Raw genomic sequence first — 17,315 nt, forward strand, 5'->3', positions numbered from 1 at the left:
CTTAGTTTTTCAGATGAGAAAACTAAGGCCTAGAAAGGACTATGTGCCTCAGGAGACCCCACCAAGCATTCTTACATTCTAGATGACAATATCGTCCTACAGTCGGGCAAACCATTTGTGATAGAATTGTGGATAGTGACTGTCATCAAAGATGATGATGAGAAGTATAGATCTCTGTAATTTATTAGGTGCTCACTGAAGTTTGCCTCTGAAGTCCCATTACTATTCAAAGAGTCTAAAATTTCTCACATTTATTTCAAATCCAAGGTAAACCTCATGTAGGCTTCTGAGCCTAACCATGATGATCTCTTGTATTTATCCAACCCACCTCTGACTTACTAGGCAGTTCAGGCCTTCACCGCCTCTCTCGTGCACCATTGCAATGGCTTGCATTCTTTCCCTCTCCGCCCCATTGTCTACATGGACGCAAGATTAACCTTCCAGAAGTGCCCTTCTCACATGTTATTCCCTGTTCAGCTCCCCATTGCTTTTTGAGTAAAGGCAGTTGCTTTCATTGATACTCAAGGCCTTCCATGACCTAGATTGTATATTCCAGAGCAAGTATATGTAATAAGCATCTATTAGATTTTCACCACTGAAGGTGGCTGATTTTTCATAATTGAAAATAGAGTGAGAGGTTTTCTGGTATTCACACCAAAGTAAAAATGCAAAAGCTAATCAGGACTGAGAATCAATCCTGGCGGTGGAGAGGAGCAGTTATTATTGTCAAACTATTTTTGAATGTTTGGTAAAACCAAACGAATCCTACCATTTACTTGGTTTGTTAATCTCCATCTTTCCCCGCCCTTTGGCCTCGGGATAATCACTGCATACTCCAGTTCAATCCATCCTTCAATGACAAGGCAAAAGGCTGCCTCCTGGCTGGAGGTTCCTTGATCTGCCTAGCTATAAATAGTCTCTACTTCCTCTTAATCTAGGTCCTTAACCTTCCTCCTTGTATTATATTTGTTCTCGTAAGCATAGCATGAAGCAAATCTATTTATTCCCTTACTCATGTATCCATTTCTGTATTCATTCACTGGGGAAACATTTATTAAGTCCTGCTAAGTGCCAGGCGCTCTGCTAGGTGCAGAGAAAGGAGCAGAAAACAAGCAAATGATCCCTGTCTCCATGGAGCTTAGAGTCTAATGGAGTAGATGAGCATCATTAAAGGATCAGTCACTGAATTCACTGTTTGACCATGACCATGAAAGTGTGACCGAGGAAAATAATCATGACACTAATATGTTGTTGAGCACTTACTATGTGCCAGGCGCAGAGCTGAGCATTGACTGTATTAAATCTTTTAATCCTCATTGCAATTCCAGTATAGGGATTTTAGTATAGTATCTACTTAACAGTATGATATCAAATGAACTGAGCCACAGAATGGTTAAGTAATTTTCCCCAAATTACACAAGATGGTAAGTGGCAGAGCCAGAATGTGAACCGAAAAAGCCTAATTCCAGAGCCCATATTTTTCACCACTGTGCTGAATTTTCTAATAAAGTCTATTAACAGAGGGACATGACCTAGTCCTGGGGATCTGTGGAAGGTATCGTGAAGGAAGTATTTAGTTGAGCTGAAATCTGAAGTGTGAGTTGGAATTAGCTAAAAATAAAAGGGAGCTCAGAGGGGGAGGAGGTTGAGAGTTCCAGGTAGAACAAAGATCATGTGCAAAGGCCCTGAGGCAGAAAAATGCACAGTACATTCAAGGAGCTGCAAATGGGCCAGAGTGGCTGGAACACCAAAAGGAGCAAGGGATGTATACTGGAGGGCTTGTGAGGTGAGCAGGAGCCAGGACAGGCAGGGTAATTGCAACCACAGGAGTGTTAAGATTGATTAGGAAGACAGTAGAGAGAGGAGAGATGACAGCCAAGAACTGAGGCCCAGAGAATTCCAGCAACCAGAGGTCCTGTCAAGGAAGATGATGGAGCGAAGATGTTTGCGAATGAGAGACCAGAGAGGCAGGAAGGAAACAAGGTTAGAAGAGAGTATGGAACCAGGGAAAACCAGGTTTCAAGAAGCAGACTGTCACAACTGTGTCCAGTGGTGCTGAAAGGCCCACACGGAGGGGGCTGATTTTGCCCATGGGATTTGGAGACATGATATGTTCTCAGCAAGGGCAATGTACTCGTGATATGTGCTCAGCTCTCCTTGGGGCGAGTAGGGAGGAAATCACATTGGGGGTAGCTGTAGACTATGTGCAAGATGAGTGAGTGTATACAACTTAGGAGATTTGCAAGGTGGAAGAGAGAGTGGAGATGCCTCCCATTTGTAACCTGCTTGGCTCTCATGTCGCATGGAGTAGTGATATTATATGTGTGACTTTCTTTTTTTTTATTATTAATTTTTTAAATGTCTATTTACTTTTGAGAGAGAGAGAGAAAGAATGCCAGTGGGGGAGAGGAAGAGAAAGAGGGAGACACAGAACCCAAGGCAGGCTCCAGGTTCTGAGCTGCCAGCACAGAGCCCCACATGGGGCTCGAACTCATGAACGGTGAGATCATGACCTGAGCTGAAGTTGGACACCCAACCAACTGAGCCACCCAGGAGCCCCATGTGACTTTCTTTTTAAGAAAAGAACTCAATGTATTGCACGCGAGGACTGTATCAAGGGAAGCCATGCCTCTTACTCAACCTTGGCCTGTGGCTGGCCAACTAGACAAGTTACCGTCCCCTTTGAGAGAGACCACATGCATATCTCCCCGTGTCCTGCTTTGCATGTTCTGGGGAACAGCCTAGATGTTCGGGTAGTTATTTTTTAAACACGTACTTCTGATCAACATAGTAGGTGAGAGACTGAACGTAGATCGGCACATACCTCATTCTACTCCTGGAGAATAATTCAGAGCAGATTCCTTTTGATGACAGGTGCTAAATTGTAACACCAAATTCCAGGAGGGCTTCAACTGCAAATTCTGCTGTGATTATTACTCATCTCCATGAGGCACAGGGTATCAGCCATAACCTCCCTCCTGAACTTGAGGATTAAAAATCCTCATGTATAACCTTAAGAGCCTGCCTTCATAGATCTGTATTTTCCACGGCAGAGGTGACAAGACTTATCTTTGCCGACATTATTTAATTAGATGATTCATCCCTCACACATGCAGAAGTATAAGCTAAATATTTATTTAACACAAACACGAAACACAATACCAATTAAAGGACTACCTCGAACATTTTTTTTTTTTCTATTTAATTTTCCCTTGCCTTGAAATAAGGTCCCGCAACAGCATTGTGTCAGGGCGGCTCGGTACCATCAGATTACAGAAGAACATTTGTTTGTACACAATGGGGTCAAGTTTTCCAAAACACACTGCCCGTGTGTGCAGCATTGATAACCTTTTACACTTCTTTCCCTGTTGTAAATCCCTGGAGAATTTGAGCCTTTAAGCAAGAGATTGCCATCTTTATGAAAACATTAAGTTCCTCACTCTGCTCTTATCTCTTCGATCTTCCTACTTTCATTTACTGTGTGGAAGGGGTTCCCTAAGTCCCAGCAAAACAATGCCGGGGCTGTGCTCCAGCTATGATGGCGGGTAGCCCTGTGGTTGGCTGTAGGGATGCACTGAGCAGCAGAGGGCTTGGGTGTGGGGCCAAGCCTTACAGATCTGTGGTCCTACCCTCCATCAGGTATTCAAAAGAATACTGGAGTGTTAATCATAAAAGTAATGGACCATTTGGAGCAGTCTCTGGTCACTACGCAGGAGCAGGGGCCGGGGGCCCTCATCCTGGATGGTACGGAGGTCTGCGGGAGGGTCCGAAGGCTGGGTGGCTGAGGCAGAGGGGGTGGAGGGCATTTGGACACTCCAGGGGCTTGAGGGGCAGCAGTTATTTACAACATGGTTTAAAATATTCCAACATTTTAGGGGTGCCTGGGTGGCTCGTTCGGTTGAGCGGCCGGCTCTTAGTTTTTGCTCAGGTCATGATCTCATGGTTCGTCAGTTGGAGCCCTGTGTTGGGATTGGCGCACTGTGGAGCCTGCTTGGGATTCTCTCTCTCCCTTTCTTTCTCTGCCCTTCTCATGCTCTCTTTCTCAAAACAAGCAAACAAACATTTAAAAAATTATTCCAACGTTTTAATGATTGTCAGGGCCACTTTAGCCCTCTGTGTCTCCTGCTTTCAGAGACCTCATCGTCTCTGTCTCCTGAGACCGTGCATGGCTGTCCTTGGCCCATGACTTCTTTTTTCTGAAATTTTCATTTTCCCTTCTAGGGATTTTGTTAAACTTTAAGAATAAGGTGTGTGTACTACTCGAAATACAGTTCCCCGAGAAGTCATGGATATTCCAAGATTTCTTTAATCTGGAGCGTCTGATATTAGCCAGTGCCATTCTTCACTAGTCCTCGTCCTCCCTGGTTTCTTGGTTTCTGATGCCCTTAGTGCCTCCTCGTTCACAGGGCCCCCTTTCCTCTTCCATCACTCTCCCCTTCCTCTCCCATCACTCCAGCTTTTGCTCCTTTCCCTCCTCCTCCCAACTGCCCCACTGTGGACCTGGGTCCTTGGCTCATCCCCCCGACACCCTTTCTCTTAGAGAGCTTGTCCACTTCCATAGTTTTCATTATCAAGTTACATGAGAACTCCAAAACTTTATTTCCACCCTGATCTCTCTGCTCCGTATTAGGCGCATCTCCCCAATCACACTCTTTCCCTCTGGGTGGAAAATTCAGTTCCCCAAAGACTGAATGTCATTCTTCTTTCCCACTGCTACCTCATAACCCATCCCTTTCAAGATTTCCCAACAGCTGGCTTCATCGTCCAGTTCCCCAGGCTCACCACCGCACGGGTATTCCTCACACAAGAATCCAGGGCAGGAGAGGGAGCCGCAATGCGACCAGCCACCAAGTCCTGTCACTGCCTCCGCTGCTGTTTTCTTTCCCTCGGCTGCCACCCTGGTTTGGACACGATCACCTCGCACCTGGATGATTGCAGCAATCTCCTGGATGGGCTCCCTCCCCACCCCACCCCCACTGCCCTGCTCAATAACCCAACGCACCATCGGCAGATTCATTTGCCTAGAACGCGATTTCTCATAGATTGCTGTCTACCGCATTCAAATTCTTCAAACGTTCTCAAGTGACCAGGCAATATTTGGGCTACTTCACCTGGCACACACAACCTAAATATAAACCCAGCTCTGCCATGTTTTTCTTCCACAAAACTTGCCTGCAAAATAGGCTGACCACTCACAAGTTTTCACCGTACTTTCTTTGGCAAAATGTGTCATAAATACTAAGAGCAAGTCTTGGTTGAATGAATGGCTGCCTCTCGGTTTCTTCTCAAACCATTCCTGGCCGCTGAAATGTCCCATTCCTCCTTCCTGAGCTGTCTTTTGGGGTCTCGCTATTCACTTAGTAATGGCAATAATTGCTATCATTTATCAAGACTCGGCTACATTCCGGGAATTAGACTAAACACCCTGCATGAACTAGGCTCATCTAATCCTTAGGTCCTACCTTGGTAGAACTATCATCGTCCCCATTTTATAGATGAAGGAACTGAGGCATGGGGAAATTAAATAACACACCCCGGTCACACGGTAAAGTAGTCGAGTCTGTTGCTGAGGCTGGAGCTCTTAATCTTTACAGCATCCTGCCTCTTTTCTTATCGCCTCCAGAGATGCATCTTTCTCCTGACTACACTGCATGTATCTGCCGTGTGGACCTTTCTGCAGTGCCCTGTGAGGTTTGCAGCATCGCATAGTAATTAGGCATGACTCATAAGTCAGACAGCCTGGGCTGGAGTCCCGACTTCATCCATTGCTGGCTTTGTGTGCCTCGGGCAACTTACTTAAAACTGTGTGTTTCTTCATCAGTAAAACGGCTACTATAAAAGCACCAGACGTATAAGATTATTGGAATAACTACATGAGCTAACAATCTTTGGAAAACCCTGAGCCGAGTGGCACATAATAAACACTCAGTAAATATTGTCAGGTACTATTAAAACCCTCCAATGCCTGTGTTTGGTCCTCTATTAAGAATCTAAGGTAATTAAAGGAAAGGATTCTCTGCCTGGGTAACCCCATAGCACTTAGCAAGTCTATGCAGCACAGACGCTTTCACCACACTGTGACTTCAAAGGTTTCACTTTGGGGATTATTTTTAGGAAATAGGCAAGATTTCAGTTATTGAACCTTTATGACTAGAATCACACCATGTGGGCTGAAATGCTGTGTTGGTAAATTACTTGTGAATTCATAGTGTACCCACAGCCAATGCAGACATTTCAGTCAACAAGCCGCCCGGTGGTACTTACTATGTGCCGAAACCCAGGGGCACCCTGGACTCTGACGTAAAGCTGGCAGAGCCCCTCCTAACGCTCTCCATTCACACACACACATGACAGCCACGAGCGATTCTAGCTTGAAATGTATTGAGAGATCTTGGAGGGGATAGTTCTAGGAGCACATTTTATGATTAAAAAATAACCCCGAGGGGCGCCTGGGTGGCGCAGTCGGTTAAGCGTCCGACTTCAGCCAGGTCACGATCTCGCGGTCCATGAGTTCGAGCCCCGCGTCGGGCTCTGGGCTGATGGCTCAGAGCCCGGAGCCTGTTTCCGATTCTGTGTCTCCCTCTCTCTCTGCCCCTCCCCCGTTCATGCTCTGTCTCTCTCTGTCCCAAAAATAAATAAACGTTGAAAAAAAAAAATAACCCCGATTTATTGTCTATCCATACCTAGCTCAATCCACAAAGCGGCAGATCACGCAAAGGATAATTAGTATTTCTTTCTTCCCTTTTTTCTGGACGTGGGGACACACACGTCAATGTGCCGTGGGATAAGATATATGACCCCCATAATCATTTGGCACCAGAAGAGCACATCCTGTTTACCTCGAACATTTAATCTGGGTTCGTAAAATTCGCAAGGAACAAGGGAGCCAGTCTATCTGCAGTGAAGTCAGGGGTGTGGCCGGGCCCTTGGTGGGGGAACTGGAAATCTCTGCATTCTCACACGTGGGTGTGAGATGGGTCCGTTTCTCTCATGGGCAGACAGCAGCAGCCAGAATCCTAATGCACATTGCTCACGTGCTCACAGCTGCTGGCCCTTCCGGCCCCAAATGCTTGGCCACATGAACAGGTGTTGGTTCTGCTTCTCCATCTGTCAACTTTCTCTCTTACAGTTGGGACTCCATGGTTCCCAACCCTATCTATATAAAAGAATCGTTTTAGAGAGAAAAAGAAAGAAAGAAAGAAAGAAAGAAAGAAAGAAAGAAAGAAAGAGGAAGGAAGGAAAGAAGAAGGAAAGAAAGAAAGAAAGAAAGAAAGAAAGAAAGAAAGAAAAGAAGAAGGAAGGAAGGAAGGAAAGAAGAAGGAAAGAAAGAAAGAAAGAAGAAAGAAGGAAGGAAAGAAAGAAAGAAAGAAAGAAGGAAGAGAGAAAGAAGGAAGGAAGGAAGGAAGGAAAGAAAGAAGAAAGAAGGAAGGAAGGAAGGAAGGAAAGAAAGAAAGAAAGAAAGAGAGAGAGAAAAGAAAAAACGGCCCTGCCCAGATCTCTTTCCCAGAGATTCTGATCTAGCTGTTGCAGGGAAGTGCCTGGGCATTGTTTTCTTTTTGTTAAGTTTCGACAGTGATGCTAATGGACAAGTGTTGGAATCTGCTAAAATCTGGCCCAGGCAATAGCTTGGTCTGTCTGTAGATTCCCAGCAAAACTGGGAACCCATGTTGCTAGGAAGCTGACAGAATCCAGCCACACACGTTAATTCTCTCCTCTGCATGACTTTTATTCTCACCTTACTGACCCCAAGAGGGACTGGGAAGCCGGAGACCTCGGTTTTTTTCTTATCTTGGTGCCCCAAAAAGATCCATTGTGTGATGCTGGGCAAACCGCTTAATCTCCGAACCTTTCATTTTTGTATTCCATAAAACGAGATAGGATATGTGTTTCCCCTGAGGTGGGGTGGAAGAAGCAGCAGTCCCTGCATGGGGACACGGTGACGTGATTACTCTGATTAGCCCAGGAGAAGGGATCCAGGCTGAAGAAGCACGACAGAATGTCCAAAATCAGCAGGGCCAAATGGCCTTCTAGTTTTGGATAGGGAAACTTTGGAAAGGCCAAGAAAATACCAAATAGCAACTGAAAGTATTTTGTAATTATTCTCGGGTTTGACATTGTAACTTCTTTCCAAACGGTCTCTCCATGACCCATATCGACTGGTTCATAGGGAATTTTTCTTACTCACTTGTCTCATGACATCGTGCAGGGGGCAAAAATAGATGGTTACCTTTTCACAGAGGGCCAAAAGAGGTAGAAACTGAATTTACCTGTTTTTTTAAAAATCTATTATCCATTAAATAAAAAGGGAATCTCTCCTACCCTCATCCTATCTTCCCTGAACCAACCGCTCAATCTAACTAGCTTCTAGCTAGTTAGCTAGCTAGCTAATCATTCATCTACCTATCCAAGTTCATTTTCCTTTCCTTTCCTTTCCTTTCCTTTCCTTTCCTTTCCTTTCCTTTCCTTTCCTTTCCTTTCCTTTCCTTTCCTCTTTTTTCTTTCCTTTTCTTCCCCCTTTCATTTCTAAAACAAGGCTGCCTTTGATGGCCTTCAAAGAAAGAAGGCCAAACCTCCAGAAAATCCAGAGTTTAATCTGTGGGATGCTCTTATTTTTAAAAAATTATTTATTTATTTATTTATTTTGAGAGAGAGCATTGCACACATGAGCAGGGGAAAGGGACAGAGAGAGAGGGAGAGAGAATCTTAAGCAGGCTCCACAATCAGTGTGAAGCCCAGTGTGGGGGTCAATCCCACGACCGTGAAATCAAGATCTGAGCTGAAATCAAGGGTTGGACACTTAACCAACTGAGCCACCCAGCCGCCTATGGGAAGCCATTATTAATAGTGATTGCCAAAGCCAAAATCAACGCAAAAGTAATAATGACAAAAATGAACAAAACTCTTTTGGACTTTTCTAAGAGTCAAAAGAGCCGTCGACACCTCCAGGTATCATTTTATCTCTCAGTGAGAAAAGGTGTCGTTAAAGATCGATAAATGAATCTGACAATGAGGATTTATTGTGCTCTGTGCCTTGGCTTGTCCTGAGAGCAGAGAAGACAGAAAACAATGGACAAGATACACAGCAAATTGTTGATGGGATAATTTGGGGGAGGAGAAAGACATAGTGGGTACTGGAGGGTGTTAGAAATATTCTATTACAGGAGGAATATATTCATGTGCTACTTATATAATTCAGAAATGAATGACCAAAAACATCAGCCCTTTATGGAAGGAAAAACGGAGTGGCGGTGAAATGGCAGGGCCTGGCTCTCTGCAAAGTGTAAGAAAACATGGTTTAAGCGAGCCACACATCAAAGAGCTTTTCCTCCTTCTAGAATGCTCAAGGCCAAGTCTGCCCAGCTCTTAAACTCAGCACTTTTCTTGACTTCCTTCCCAGCGCTGACTGTAAACGCTTTCCTCTCCCTCATGGGCGGGAGGTGACAGTTTAACATTTTGGAGATCACCCGTTACCCCAGGGACTGCCTGGGAGCTGAGAGATTAGCTGGTGCTCCCCCTCCTAGACCCAGTACAGCCTCTTGGCAGCACAACGACACATCGATGCCCGGCCATGGAAATACTCATGGCGGCCTTCATGCATGCTCTGGTCTTTATGGTATTTTCTGGCTCAGGGATGGGAAAATTCATTTTAAAAAGAAAGAAGAAAAAAGAAAAAGAAAAGGAAAACTCTCTTCATTATAGAGGAAACCCTTAAAAGATGCCATCTAATTGCCGACACTCCGTCTTCCTAAGCACAGCCTCGTCAATTTGGCCAACAGCCTGAACAATGCTCTTGAGCAGATATGCTTTATGCTGGCAACATACATGTGACAGCTATACAAAAGGAAGTCAGGCAAAGAGGATCATAACTGGACCGAGGCGCCCCCAGGGTCTTGCTACAAAGGGAGATGAACCACAGTAGAATGCCTGTTACCTGTTCAGCACCGCAGTCCCCAGGCTGGCTTCTGCTCTGATCAGATGTCTAAAATCATCCAGGTTTCCATTATGAGGCCATTGGCCCCATGCTCTCCAAGGAAATCTACACCCGATGAAGGGAAAGCCAAGCAGGATTCATTGTGAGGGCTCCGTGCCGAGCTCTGCCTCACCCCTCTCCCGTGCCTCCCCTGCAGAGATCCTCCAAGCCTCACAGAGCCATCCGTTGAGAGGCTCGCTTCTGTTTGAAAAACAAGAAGCGATTTCCTGGTCCTCTTCCCCGGATGGCGTGCGCGATTTCCCTTACGCCCATGGGAAGTCCTTCAGATCCTTCTTATCTAGAAACCTCTCCACTGAGTGGCCAGACTTGTTTGGCCAATGCCCCTAGTTCTTGCTTTTCTTTCACCAAAGGAAAAAAATCAGAAAAATGAAACCAAAGCAAACTCCAAAGGGGTTCGAGCTAAGGAGTGGTGTAGGATGCACTGTTTCAACCTTTGAAAGATGTTCACTAAATCAGACTGTGTTTTCAGAGTGGAAGGAAAGTAAAATTATTGCTGAGTTCTTATTTCTGGTAGCATCAAGAAGTCAGAGAATTTTTTTAAAAATCCCCAGAATATGAAAAGACCTAAAGATACTCTTAGCCCCAGCACTGAGAGAGCTGCACTTCAAATCTGCCACATTAAGGGGACAACTGTGGGCACCTGGCTGGCTCAGTCGGCTAAGCGTCCGACTCTTGATCTCGGCGCAGGTCGTGATCTCACAGTTCCTGAGTTCAAGTCCCACATCATCAGGCCCCGTGCTGATGGCGCGGCGTCTGCTTGGGTTTCTGTCTCTCCTTCTCTCTTCCCCTCCCCTCCTTGTGTTCTCCCTCTCTCTCAAAGTAAATACATTAATTTAAAAAAAAAAAAGACTTAAAAAAAGGGGACAACTAGTTCTCTCGGATTTCCAGGAACACTCTGGATGCTTATGCATCCAATGCTGTGATGCTTCAAATATCATCTTGATAACAGCACTAATCTTTAAAGATCAGGAGATACATGGAAAAGGGCCGGTTGGCAGGCTGTATTCAGGTTGTCGTGTTTGAAGACGACTTATAATCAGAGTTTTGAGCTGGAAGTGACCTACCCACCCTCATTTTACAAGTCAGGCACCTGCGAGCCGGGGAGAAACAGCGACTTGCCCGCGGTCAGAACACAGATGAGACGTGATAGATTATCACTCTTGTTCTCAAGCTTTCGTGTGGGGAGTGTTGTTCGGGTAGCCCTCCTCTGGACCCCCTCCCGTGGAAAGGCTGAGGCACAAGGCCTGGGCTGGGCTCGGCCAGTGTCAGACTGTAGGGATTCAGACTGTATTCCCATGGGTTTCTATTTATGTGGCCTCGTACACATGACAGCACGTCTCTGAGACTTGGTTTTATTGTGTGTGAAAGTGGCTAACACGACCGCTGAACATACAGGCTCCCGGGAGAGCCTGGTACAGAGGAGGAGACCTGTTACAATCTGGGGCCCCAGGCTCTAATCCTACAAGCTCATACTCTTTTCCTATCCCACACCATCTCTCTGTCCTTCTCGCCCACCTTCCCCTCTGGTCAAAGCTATCCCCGGGGGGCCCGCGTGGCTCAGTCTGTCGGGCGTCCGACTCTTGGTCTCGGCTGAGGTCATGACTTCATGGTGTGTGAGTCTGAGCCCCGCATCAGTCTCTGTGCTGACAGCGCGGAGCCTGCTTGGGATTCTCTTTCTCCCTCTCTCTCTCTCTCTCTCTCTCTGCCCCTCCCCTGCTTACTCTCTCTGTCTCTCTCAAAAAATAAGTAAATACGCTTAGAAAAAGCTATCACCCATAGGCATGTTGACAACTACCAGTAGTAATCAGCCCTGAGACAAAAGTGAACAATTTTGACCAAAAAAGAGGATAGACTTGCTATGATGAGCACTGGGGCTTGTATGGAAGTGCTGAATCACTGAATCATGCCCCCTGAAACTAATATCACACTGTCTATTAACTAACTGGAATTTCAACAAAACCTTAAAAACAAACAAACAAACACGGAAATACCGGACATCCCAATACAGTTGTGACTCTCCCTTGCAAAAACAAAAGATGAACCGTCACAATATTACTCTACCTCTCGGTAGTGATTCTCAGTTGTATTCTCCAGTTAGCTTCACGTCGTCGTGGGCGGACTTGGAGTTTGCCGGCCACAGTCAACCCTCCACTTCCTCCTTGCTGCCAGCCCACGGTGGCTGGGGAACTCAGGGAAGGCAACCTGGCTGTCTCGGGCCAGGTGGGCATCGTGATTGGTCTAAAGCATGCGGATCTCATTCTCCTTGCCGGACATTGGGGCATGCTTGGACACGAAGCCAAGTGAGGATGCACATTACCTCTGGATTCACCCTTAGTGGGGCAATAAAAGCCCTTATTATTTAATCCGGTTCCAGCTGGGTTTTCTGTTATTTGTAGCTAAAAGCTAAAAATCGTAACCTGGTGAATCACGATGAAGAATAGATCTTTTGGGCCTATCTGTAATACTACTCTTGGCTTAAAAAAATATTAGGAAGAGTATTAAAACACATACACACGGAGTCAAAGGGCTTCAAATCATATCCTAAAATATTCCAAATTAATTTCCTATGCTAAATATACGAAGTATTGACTTTTTCTGTAAGGAATGGATAGAGATACTCTAGATTCTTTATTACACTAAAAATCCAGAATACTAAATGTACGTAGGGGAAAAGCGCCCAGGTCTTGAAAGCCCAGAGTAGGATGGCGGTGAGAGTGCCGACCCCAGATCTGCTAATAGCTCTGGGCAACCTCAACAGGTTATTAGTCCTTCTGCACCTCAGTTTCCTCATTTATAGAATTGGAGTAATAATAATACCTACCTAAGGGTTGCCGTGAAGATTAAAATGCTTGCAAGAGTGCCTGGCGCATAGAGAGATGGTATAAGTGTTGGCTACTGTTATCTTTACTGAAAAGAAATTTTTGTTGTAATAATAGTTGCGCATGTGGATTTGGTATTCTCCTTTGCTTTCTGCTAGCGTTGATTTCTTTCTTCCTTCCTTTCCTTTTCTTCTTTCTTTCTTTCTTTCTTTCTTTCTTTCTTTCTTTCTTTCTCCTTTCTTTCTAGAGCACAAGCGGGGGAGAGAGGCAGAAGGAGAGGGAGAAAGAATCTTAAGCAAGCTCTACACTCAGCACGGAGCCCGACGTGATGTTTGATCTTACGACCCTGGGATCATGACCTGAGCAGAAATCAAGAGTCAGAGACTCAACTGACTGAGCCACCCAAGGCGCCCAGAGACTGGCACTTCGAAGAGGACTTTGGTATACATCTTGTTTTCATCATGATATTTGGTTCCTTTGGGGGTGACTTGAATGTAGATTAGAATAAATGTAGGTGTGTTGGAGAAGAATGAAGAAACAATAGGAGGAAACTGGACGTGGATGTGGTAGTTATAAAGGATGCTGAAAGAATTTTACTGGCTGGCCGCTTTGGAAAAGGATTGCAGGCTAGAAGCAAATGTCGGGTGGCCCGTTAGCCCACTCCAGGTGAAAGGGAAGTTTGCAGACCTCAGACTTACAAAACAAGTAATGATACCAGGGAGCTTGACTTGCATCTGTCTTACCTTAAGAAACACCCTGCTGTTGGGGCGCCTGGGTGGTTCAGTCGGTTAAACATCCTACTCTTGACTTCGGCTCAGGTCATGACCTCATGGCTCATGAGTTCAAGCCCTGCATTCGGCTTCAGGCTGGCAGTGTGGACCCTGCTTGGGACTCTTTCTCCCTCCCTGCCCCTCTTTGATTGCTTGTGCATACACACACTCTCTCTCTCTCTCTTTCTCTCTCTCTCTCTCTCAAAATAAATAAACTAAAAACAACACACAAATTTAAAAAACACCCGCTGTCAGAGTGAGCTCCCAGTAAATGCTTCTTTTAAAATGCTCCAAGACTTCCTGCTTTGGGTGGGTTGGGAGCGGGCTGTGGGCACAGTTGGCTCTCTGACATGGAACGGGGCGTTGTCAAGGTGGCTGTTCCTTTGCTTCCCTGAGGAGCAATTCCTCTCTCACCCATAGTCCCGTTTGTTGCTAGGAACACTCTGTGCTTGTCCCCACTCACTTTACAATGAAAACAAAGACAAATAAAAAATGGAACCACCATATGGTCTCGGCTGCAACCCAGAATCAGCTGCCGACGGGGAGACTTTGCCTTGTCACAGCTAAGGATTCAAGTGGCTGTGACAGAAGCCCTTCTCCTGAATTCTAAGATGTTGGAGTTGGCGGAAAGATGAACCCAAGCTTCTTCAACCATCCTTCAGTGGTGCAGCCAGAGTAACTAACTCACCAGTCATGTTATATATGTTTGTTGGCATGACATGTCTCTTAGGACTTGAGGGTATAACCTCATTCTGTACAGAGCTGTTTTCTCAGGCAGAAATGTCAGCCCCAAATTAATGCACATTCCCAGCAGGCTCCAGGCTGTTTCACTGCTCTGCCCTTCCCTCTTGCTCACCTGGGTAACTTTTAGTCTCCTTTTAAGTTAGAGGTGTTCTTTATTCCAAGGACCCTCCTTGCCCTCCCAGCCTGGGACACATGTTCCTTCTCCCTGGACCCATAATACCAGGTACATGTCTTTTTGCAATTACCTCACTGCATCCAAATGATTATTTTGATGGATTGACTTTAAGCAGCGTGAGGGCAGAGACTAGTATTATTTATTGTATGCCTAGCAACCAGTCTAGTGCTGGCATATAGTAGATGATCAATAAAAGCAAAAGGAAAATGAAACTTCCCCACCTCGGTTTCCATTGCTCGTTGCCCCTGTTAACACTGGCGTGTTCCATGACCCTGTCTTTGCAACTCTTCTGTGTTGACACTTATTCCCCACGTGATCTCCAGCAGTTTTATGGTTTAAATCTTTGTGCTGATGACTTTCAAATGCATATCTCTATCACGGACTTCTCTCCTGATTTCCGGACCCATATATCCAACTGCCTACTTTGTATCTGGATATCCAGTAGGAGCTCAAACTGAACATGGCCAAACTGAAGTCCTGATCTGCCCTCCCAAACTAGCATTTCCAACAGTCTCTCCCATCTTAGTAAAGGACATGGCCATCCTTCCAGGTTGTCCAGACCACAACTCTAAGAGTCATCCTTAAGCTCCCCCTCGTACACTCTATATAAATTTGTCATCAAATCCTATCATCTCTACCTTCCAAATATCCACATCACTGGGCACTTCTTACCTTTTGCATTACTATCATTCTCATCGAGCCATCATTGTCTCTTGACCGCATTATTATCACTGCCTTTAATTGGTGTCTGTGCAAGAATGCAGTTAGAATGGCCCTCACAAAAAGTACGTTATATGATGCCCAGCGACACTCAGCAATCCTGTGCTCCCATCTCTCACGGTCAAACTGAAAGTTCCTTCGGTGGCCTGCGATGCCTACACCCCCCACATCTGTGGGCCTCCCACTGTTTCTTCCTTTAATTCCTCTCCTACTTCTCTCCCCTTGGTCACATTGCTCCCGCCATGCTGGCCTCCTTGCGAGCCAGGCACAATTCCGTCTCAGAGTCTTGGCACTGGCTGTACTCTTTGCCTGGAATGCTCTTTGCCTAGATATCCTCACATCTCCCTCCTCGACCTCATTCCCACCTTTGTCCAAACAGAGCTTTCGTAGTGGGGCCTCTGCCAATTGTCATAGTTCATAGTTCAGCCTTTCCGATCCTCCCACCCCGATCAACTTTTTCCCGCATCACATATCACCTCTCGCGCATTCTAACGTAGTTATTTGTTGTGTTTATTGTCCGTTTCCATCTTTCATCCCCCTCTCTAGCATGGAAGCTCCTTGAGGGCAGGGATGCTTATTTTGTTCATTAAAAAAGAGTACTTGAAAGGGTCACACACAAAGTCATGAATGCCACAACATTACTATCTACACAGCAGAAGTACGTCCAAAAGTACATAATGGTTCAACTTGCAAAACACTCCCACCTTCATGTCTTGGCAGGGTAAGCCCTGGTTTTTTAATCTACAACCAGATGTTGGTAACCCTTTTGACCCCGTGCGGCCCAGGGTCAGCTCTCTTTTGGTGTTTCTATATCAAGGCCAGGAAAATTCCCCTCTGGCACTGACCTGTCCTTATGCAAGGAAGGAACCAACAAATAATCGGTCAGTTTTATAGTATACAAATGGTCTTATTCTTATCTTTTGTGTGTGTATCTTGGCAGAGTCTCTGCTAATTGGAGTTGGTCAGATTTACAGTCAGCTGGGGACTCTCAGGTTTAATCTGCACGTGCTGTTACTGGGTCCATTCCACCAATAGAGTTATTACACCTTCTTTGTGTTCGTGTCTTTCAGATACTTAGATTAGTTTGCTATGGAAGATCCCAAAGCTTCCATCTTTTGAACCAATTAGATACGGTTGACAGCTCCAGTGGACCCACCTTCTTATGCTTCCAGTGATGGCTCTGGCTTCTGTCAGAAATGCAAAGCACAAAGGCACACTCCAGATGGAACCCTGTTTTGCACTCCACACCCATCATTACTTTCCCTACATTTTCCCAGAAGAGGGAAGGGTAGCATATGGGGGACGTGGAGGCAGATTTAGGACATGGCTCCATAGAGATGTCATCAACAGCCCTCCTTTGACCTTTATTGACCATTGCTTGGAGAGGGTTGACCATCAATGGAGAGGATGAGCCATCCCCAGCCTTCAGATTCCACCTTCAGTTCCCATAGGTGACATGTGATTCATAGAGCAGAAAGTCCTTGCAGATGCCCACAGCATGACATATGTCACCCACATGCTGCAGCTGTCATACACATGACATCAGTTATTGATTGACCAAATTTGTCATTGACTCCTCTCCCTTCAGTCCTTCCCTCAAAGCTTCTGTCAGCATCACGGCAATGAACAGGTTATTTGAGGACATGGGGATTCTTTCTTCCATTGGTCTTAGAAGGAATCTATTTAGAAAGCAGCTGCATTTACTAGAAAGTGCACATGTTCTGTCCACGCTCACTCCTGTTCTAACCTCTGCTTCTTCACTGTGTATCTGGGGAGCACATGCTCTGCTCTGCATCAGCAGGCAGCGTCGACCTCAGGTAACAGAGAGGGCCACCTGCAAACAGGCGGAAGGCCCGAGTTTGGGCCTGCAAAATCTTGTCCCCATGAGGGCAACTCCTATCCAGATTCCATTGCTCTGTACTGTTTTCAGGGTCTCAGCACTCCTGACCCCGAAAGAAAATTTCCCTCATTTTTGCCTCCGATTGCAGACGTAATTTCCTCAGATTTTATCAAGTTGATTAGCAGACAGCTATGATGCCAAAACCACTAGATAAATATGAGTTGAAGAGTTATCCAGGTGAGGATAAAAGTAAGAA

General features: G+C 45.6%; 1 protein-coding gene across 6 annotated transcripts in view; it reads right to left on the minus strand.

Moving 5' to 3' along the window:
• Positions 1–17,315, minus strand: part of ADGRF5 (adhesion G protein-coupled receptor F5) — a 99,377-nt gene that overhangs the window by 59,844 nt on the left and 22,218 nt on the right. For 4 of the 6 annotated variants that reach the window (XM_043591606.1, XM_043591602.1, XM_043591605.1 and 1 more), the window contains exon 1: positions 9,932–10,186. The exons of 1 other annotated variant lie outside the window; for it this stretch is intronic. The gene's annotated coding sequence lies outside the window, so the exon portion shown is untranslated. Of the gene's footprint in view, positions 1–9,931; positions 10,190–17,315 lie in introns of those variants that run through there. One more of the 6 variants, XM_043591604.1, reaches the window with a different exon arrangement.

This window comes from Prionailurus bengalensis, chromosome B2 (genome assembly GCF_016509475.1).
Source record: "Prionailurus bengalensis isolate Pbe53 chromosome B2, Fcat_Pben_1.1_paternal_pri, whole genome shotgun sequence".
In the NCBI taxonomy this organism is placed as follows: domain Eukaryota; kingdom Metazoa; phylum Chordata; class Mammalia; order Carnivora; family Felidae; genus Prionailurus; species Prionailurus bengalensis.